The 8,350-nt window shown below is 41.3% G+C and overlaps 1 pseudogene; it reads right to left on the reverse strand.

Moving 5' to 3' along the window:
• Positions 1 to 7,855: 7,855 nt before the first annotated feature.
• Positions 7,856 to 8,134, reverse strand: LOC116895637 (annotated as a pseudogene).
• Between the last annotated feature and the right edge of the window lie 216 nt (positions 8,135 to 8,350).

An 8,350-nucleotide genomic window follows, 5' to 3' on the forward strand; every position in this document is an offset into this window, starting at 1 on the left:
ATAAAACCCTTACTAAGACAGCAACTTATTGACAATGTCTATCAGCAGAGCTCAGGCCCACCTTGAGCCTCTCATATAGCGCTGGGAAACAATTTGGTCTGCTTCTTCCAGGCAGATGTGGAAACATCCAAAGAAAGACCTTTGTAAGGCATTGATCCTCAGCTGATTTGGGTATGAAAATAGTATTCAACGATTGTGCTTCTTGTTAATTAATAGAGATATTTTAGGGCAACAACTGGGATGTTGCACACATACTGAGTTGTTCACACTTGATATCTATCAAGAGCTTCTCACCAATCTTATCTTCCCCATTCAACCATAATTAAAATATTGTGATTGTCCTGTAGTTCTTATTCAGATTTCACCCATTTTACCATTAATATCCTGTCAAATGCACAGGATAGCCTTTTGCATATAGCTGTAAGGAACCTTTGGTTCTCTCTCTCTCTCTCTCTCTCTCTCTCTCTCTCTCTCTCTCTCTCTCTCTCTCTGCCTAATAAAATAGTGACTGACTAATTATATAGGAGCCAATGGGGTCTCCTTCAAGAAAGCAATACACAGGTAAACAGGGACCTGTAATTCTGCACAGTTGTGGTTTTCACCAGTTTCCTGACAGGACAGAGCAGAAATCAAGAGCATCTGGGGCCTCTGCCTCTACATGTAAGATACTTTAGATGTGTTTTACTTCGTCTTTAGGAATTTTAAGTGCCTACAACTCTTCTCAAATCATGTATGTTTATTTTGATTCAGAAAGGATATTTCTCCAAATCTCGTACCCACACTAACACACCAGGGAGATTATTTATGTTTGCCCTCTGTGTGAAATGTCATTTATCACTATGCTACTGTCAAGTTCGGTCTGAGAGACCCTGCCTCAAATACCTAACTCTGTATGACACAATCTTTCATGACAAACACTGTCTACAGCAACCACCTACAACTATTCCTTTGGGTAAACATTCTCCAAATCACAAGCAACTGACTTAGAGACAAACTTTTGGCCCACAATCTATTCATAAATTGGGAACTGTTTGTACTAATACAAATGCTTTTAGTCCTTGCCATAAGTTGTTGCTTTTTTTTAAGAAAAAAAAAAGTCAATTTCCATGGTAACAACCATATCTTCAAGTTATATGGCTGCTTTTTCTTCTAGATTTCAAATTGACTTGCAGCAAACTTCCTAGTATGCATATCTAGCTAGGAACACAGCCCAAAGACAACAAAAAAGATAAATGAAAAACTGAGATTGAACGGAACTCATTTTTACGTAAGAGCCTTTGATTCTGGGCTTTGTTCCTTGGCTTTAGAATTCATTTTCCCTGCTCAATTTTCTGCTGTTCAAATGATGCAGTCATTTCGGTGCTTGTAGATGACTTGGTTGGCTCCAGTTCTGAGAGCGACAATGTTGGTGAAAGACTCAGAGGAAGCTGGCTCCTTCGTTCTTATTCTTTGTCAAGGCTCTTTGTAGCTTCAAAGCCAGCAAAAGCACTGGCAGGTGAAAATCATAATGTGGCCAGTGAGTGCTCTGAGGGGGTGGACTCTGGGTGTTTGTTGTTCATGGAAGACAGTTTCCACTGAAGGGAGGAAGATCGGTGGCTTTGTATAAACAAATGCTAGAGGTCACTGGTGTGAAACTTTGAGCAGCCTAGCTTCCATTTTAGACTGAGGGTTTTTGGCTTTATTGGTTCTGTCTGTGCCAAGACTCTGCCAGGTGCAGAAAAACCTTTTATTTCTCTTGGAAGATTATGTCTATCCCTTGCTGCTACCCTCCCTTTAGGGATGCCCATAGTAGCGAGTCTTTCATGATCCTTCCCAAGTACAGACAACTGAGAATGTAAGGCAGCACAGGAGAGAAAACCTGGTCATCAGCCCCTCAGGCATGGGGACTGGGGAGAGACATGAGCAGATAAGGTCCTGAAAAGCCAACAATCTAAGTATTTACTCCTTTTACATAATGCCGTCTCTTTCTCCTTCCTTATGGTTTAGGATAATTAAAGACCTTAAGAAGTCTCAGGGTCTCTTATGCTTAAAGATACCCATTTAAGAATGAACTCAGCTCTCATCAAAATAGAGGAAACTCCATGTCACCAAATGAAATCCCTAGCCGTGATCTCATCCTTTACGGAAACTGCAGTCCTCAAACTTAAAACTGATGGCTTGTCTGTTTGTCTGTCTGTTTGTTTGTATTTACTAGTTAAGTTATTTTAACTTCAAAAATTTGGAGAATAGCGAATGAAGGGAATATAAGCAGATCATTTAAATTATTTAAACTTCAGTTTTCATTGAACACAAGATGTGTTCACCTTACAATGGAGCTGAATGGCTTCAAAGGATGACTATGACCTTTGAAACATTAAATATTACATATACCCCTTTATCCAAAAATTCTTCAATCCCCATTGCGTGTATACTAAGAATTTGTGCTCTTCTGGTGATGCACAGTCGTGTCTAGAGCAGAGACCAGTGGGGCAGGGAGGATCCCAAAGCGGCATCAGAAGCAAGACACTTCTTTCTGAAGACATCATGGCTTGTCTGATGCTTAGAGATGTTCTTGGTTTGCTTTGAAGAATTTAAGTATATGTTGTGTCTTTTTAATAAAAAGAGTCCAACATTCACTAGAAGTTGAGCAAGAACCTGTGAGGTGGCTCACTGTGTAAGGAAGCTTATAATGCAAGACTAATGACCCAAGGTCCATCCCTGGACCCAACAGTGGAAGAAGAGAAACAGCTGAAATTTGCTCTCTTCCTTTCACATGTATGTCACGGCGAATGTGTGCCTGCACTTCAACATACATACATCAAACATGAATGATGATCATGGCAATGGTGATGGGCTAAACAGAACATAGAAAAAATAAGGATGGAATAACTATAGCTATATCACAGACATTTCTTTTCTATATCGTCAACTTCTGCTTCTCGTTCCGCTGTCTCCCGAGGGAAGGGTAAGAAATTGTAGGAAAGTTAGAGGAATTGGAAATGTAAAAAGGAAGGACAGAGAAGACATTCAGATCTTTAGAACAAGTCACTTCTGAGTAGTAAAGAACAACGTAGAAACAGAAAGAGAGTGGAGCTAGTAAAAGAGGCTTTACAAAAACTGAGTTATACATGGGCTCCTTGTTTCTTCTGTTCATAAAGCAAGTTTTCCGAAATGGGCAACTCAAACATCTGTTGATTGGTAGGAAGAGAGGCAGAATTACGACTGATAAGGTTTTCTGACTGATAAGAAGGAAGACCAGGATAATGAGAAGACAGAAATACCCTGGAAGGAGACAGGGCATCAAAAATTAGTTTTAACAACAGTAACACATTTTAAAAAGTGTTTCCACATTTTTACCATTCATCTTTTTTAAATTGAAACTTAAACATAAGCTTACTCTACAGAAGACGTAAAGTTGCCCTGTCCCTCAGCCATGCACACACCTCTTTCTCCAGGAGTTTCCACAGTGTTCTCTAAGACCTCTCTCCCACAGTCTGAAAGAATAATCGTCACTTTCTCATCCACCTGGAGAGAGTCCTTCTGATTTTAGGAGAGTCATTTTGAGATTAACTGTGAGAAAAGAGGATATAAAAGACTGACAAAGATCTCCAGCTAGCCTGGGCTTGCACAACTGCCTTGAATGGTTTGTAGTGATCGATGCTGTTTGAAATAATTCAGCTGTGTTGACCATTTGCAGGTTTAAGGTACATTGTAGTTCTTGTAAATGTTAGCTCACAATGCCTGTGTGTCTAATGTAGGTCCATTGGGTTTGGGGCTGAGTAACTCCTCTTCTAGATGAAGACACCATCCCTTCACTTTAAAGCGCTGCATGTACAAAGTCTGGTAGGTTAGAATTCCATGAAACTCAAATGAGCATGAATATTTTACTGGCAGAGTGTCCAAGATCACACTAATTTTTTCTTAAGAGTTCTCTACTCTTTTTCACTCTTTGCCTCACAGGTCCAAGTTTTAGAAGACAGAGGTTTCCTAAACCCTGTTCCTTGTTTATTTGCCCAAATGACCATAATCAGTCACATTAGGAAGCACGCACACAAATGTTTCAAGCGTGTCTTCCTCACTGTCTATAACACTCGCAGCCAACTGTTCCTAAGGGAGCAGAGAACAGCATAAGCTCGTGGAATGCCAATACTACCTCAAAATACCACCCCCAAAACTAAAAAGCTGGAGGCTGGGAAAATGGCTCAGTGGCATGAACGCTTTCTGTGCAAGCATGAAAACCCAAGTCCAGATACCAGCATCTATGTCAAAAACAAGGTATAGCCATGTATGCCTGTAACTCCAGTGCTGGGGGCTAGAGGGCTATACCCCAATATAGAATTATTAGATTTTGCTGGCAATCAGCTTAACTTGATGTTCAGTGAAAGAACCTGTCTCAAAGGAAAAAAAGCCAGAGATAGAGAACAGGATATCCAATGTCCTCCTCTGACATCTATGCACACACATACACACACACACACACACACACACACCCACACACACACACACACACACACATGCACTGTTGTGGTTTGGATGAGAATTGCCCGCCATAGGATTATGTATTTGTGTACTTGTCTCCTTTTGGCAGTAATGTTTGGGGAGCCTTATTGGAGAAAGTATTGTCACTGGGGGTTAGCTTTAAGAGGTTATAGCATTATCTCTCATCTATTTTGTTCTCTCTGTGGCTAAAAATGTGATCAATCGGCTAGTTTCCTGCACCTTCTGACTGGTGCCCTACATCCCCTGCCATATTAGCTTCTCCCTCTGGAAACCCAAGCCAAAATAAAGTCTCCATTCTATAAGTGTCTTCTGGTGATGGTATTTCATCAAAACACACACACACACACACACACACACACACACACACACACCCACTTTATAAAGAAAGTGACAACATGCCATTTATTATTTGGACTTTGAAAACTACTTTAGCAATATTTGTGTTTTAAACAGAATGATCCACTATCTTGAAACATTGACCCAGATATGAACAATTAAAAACAGGCAAATGACGTCATCTTTCTTCAGTCTTCCCTCTAACTGTAGTTTAAAGGAAAACTTTTATTTTCCATCAATTCTGTCTCCCCAAAAGTACCAAAAAAATTTAACTCCAAGCTATGAATTACTTGTATTCACATGCAGAAGACTCCCTTAAGGATCGTCTCTATGGCATCCAGCTTGTGTTCTTCAAAAGCACACCAAATGCTTTGTGATTGACATTTACTGCAAATCAAGATGTTCATGCTAAAGACAGAGAATCAGTACCTCATGCTAAAAACAAGAGCTCTACAATTGCTTCTGCTGTGAGCTGAAATCACAGGAAATTCTGCTAAATAAATCATTCCAGGCTGTGATTAAGTGTGTATAGGGCTTATGGCCTCTGAATGACTCTTCTGTGTAAGGACATTAATTAGGGGAGGAAATTATTTCTATTGCACAGGTTGTTAGAACTGAACAAAAGTGTAAGAATAACACAAAAGGACCATTTTTCTTATGCAGAAGTTCTGTCCAGATCAGAGCAGTAACACACACACATTATGATCAGAGACATAAACCACTGTCAGACCATTATGCCTCTAAAAGATGCTGAGTTCTGTTCCCTTGGACTGATCTGCAAATGGATTGTTTGTGTTCTGCTCCAGCCTGTAAAGAAATTGAACTCTGTGTTCATACATGAAAGCATGTGAAGGTCAGAAAAATATCATCGGATTAAATGCCTTCTGGGTCTAGAAATGAATTGCGGAGATAAAAATATACTTTAGAATATCGTGATTCTTTTGCAGTGTATCTCTGGCTTGCCAGCAGGGCAAGGAAGGCGGTGAGTTAAATGTTTGATAGGGAGAGGCAAGAAGAAGGTCAAAAGGTTTGAAGTTAAGTGCTATATTGAGAATTAGTGTGAAAATGATTCAATGAGTCATCAAAATATGCTAATAGGGACTGGACAGAGAGGTAATGGCATTAATCCCAGTAATAGGGAAACAGAGGCAGACAGATCTCTGTGAGTTCTAGGCCAGCCTTGCTCTACATAGTCGGCAACCAGGGCTAAATACTGAGTCTCTGTCTCAAAAAAAAATCTAATGGTAGAGAAGTTAACAGGAGAATAGTTAACAGGAGGCTCCTGCTTGGAGCCCTAACAAGGTGCAGTATTTTGAGCAGGCTGGATAACAGTGGAATGCAAGAACTTCAAATAAAGTGCCACTAACTTTCTGCTGTTAGCTGGCAAAGCCTTGTATTGCAATGTTGGTTGGTAGACAGCAATTTCAAAACATCAAGTACAAGTCTAATTCTGAGAAAAGTGCCATGAGGTACAATAAATGCAAGAAATTAAAGTATTATCTCAGAGCCCAGGGTTCGTTCACAAGAGGCACTCGATGAAGCAAAAACATACATAAAGTATATTGGAATATGACGTACCAATGATCTGAAGCTACAATCTAGAACAAAGGGTCAACCCCTACCCTTTAGGAACAGACATTCAAATGAGGATGAGGTCGACTAAATACACTGGGGAAGACTTCAAAGGAGCAATTTGCAAAAACTCTTCAAGCATCTACACAGTGATGCAGAACCTGTTCACAGTGTACCTGGGAGAGGGAACCAGAAATGCTTAGTTGTATCTTTTTCATTTTTTTTTCTTTTTCTGTTTTTTTTTTTAGAAAGAAAAAATAATTTATTCCAAAAGATGTAGAAGTAAGAAATTCATCCTGAAAATAGAGTTTGGTGTACATCTGCTGGGGGAGAGCTTCTCTGAGCAGGCACTCCTGACTGTTCCACTGAGTCTCGCTTGTCTTGCAGCAATTCTTTTTTTTCCCCATCTTTATTAACTTGAGTATTTCTTATTTACATTTCGATTGTTATTCCTTTCCGTCTCCCGGCCAACATCCCCCTAAGCCCTCCCCCTCCCCTTCTATATGGGTGTTCCCCTCCCCATCTTCCCCCCATTACTGCCCTCCCCCCAACAATCACGTTCACTGGGGGTTCAGTCTTAGCAGGACCCAGGGCTTCCCCTTCCACTGGTGATCTTACTAGGATATTCATTGCTACCTATGAGATTGGAGCCCAGGGTCAGTCCATGAATAGTCTTTGGGTAGTGGCTTAGTCCCTGGAAGCTCTGGTTGCTTGGCATTGTTGTTCATATGGGGTCTCGAGCCCCTTCAAGCTCTTCCAGTCCTTTCTCTGATTCCTTCAACAGGGTCCCATTCTCAGTTCAGTGGTTTGCTGCTGGCATTAGCCTGTCATGTATTTGTTGTATTCTGGCTGTGTCTCTCAGAGAGATCTACATCCTGCTCCTGTCGGCCTGCACTTTTGCTTCATCCATTTTATCTAATTGGGTGGCTGTATATGTATGGGCCACATGTGGGGCAGGCTCTGAATGGGTGTTCCTTCTGCCTCTGTTCTAAACTTTGCCTCCCTATTCCCTGCCAAGGGTATTCTTGTTCCCCTTTTAAAGAAGGAGTGAAGCATTCACATTTTGATCATCCGTCTTGAGTTTCATTTGTTCTAGGCATCTAGGTAATTCAAGCATTTGGGCTAATAGCCACTTATCAATGAGTGCATACCATGTGTGTGTTTTTCTGTGATTGGGTTACCTCACTCAGTCACTGACTCTCATGTTGTGAGTAGGCAAGAGCCATATTCAAAGTCGCAGGTTTTAAGACAAGAGTAACAAATTTCCCAGAACAGCACCTTTTCTCTCAGCGGACTGCAGACACATCTCAGAGTCAGCTATGCAGGCACGTAATTCAAAGTGTAAAAAAGGTGAAGGAAAAAAAAATACTGTATGCAGAGGAAGGTCTTCAAGTGTAAGGCAGGTAATGGCCGAAGTAGACTGTCAAGGAGGTCGGTGTGGAAGTGATTCTGTATCTGGAAGGCTTCTAGCTGTGACCTCAGTGCCTGCACTGTGCAGCATGCCTTCATTCTCAAGGCCAGTGACACTTCAGATACCAGATGGTTTCATTTTTCAACTGTGGTCCAAACAGAGGATTGAGCTGCGCCAGAATTGCAATCAGCCAAAAGAGATAGCAGCAAACTAAACAGGTCACCAACATGGTGATGATAACTCCCCGGTTAGGACCCTTGGGGATAAACCAGGGCACGAGGCGGCCCAGAACACGCTCATCACGATCAAAGGGAGAGTGAGGCCGTGGTATGCCATGCCTGCGCCCCAGGAGCCGAACCAGTCCACCGCCTCACTCTCGTCCCACCCAGAAGTCTTCTTTTTCTTTTTACATGTAATAAAAGGCACATGGCATAACTTTAAATTGCTATGGCCTGGGTATTGGTGCTTCTAAACTTATAATGAAAACTGTAATAGCACACCACCATGTAAACGAAACGAGACGTGACACCATTGCAGACCCCACATTATGTG

This window comes from Rattus rattus, chromosome 3 (assembly GCF_011064425.1).
Source record: "Rattus rattus isolate New Zealand chromosome 3, Rrattus_CSIRO_v1, whole genome shotgun sequence".
NCBI lineage: Eukaryota > Metazoa > Chordata > Mammalia > Rodentia > Muridae > Rattus > Rattus rattus.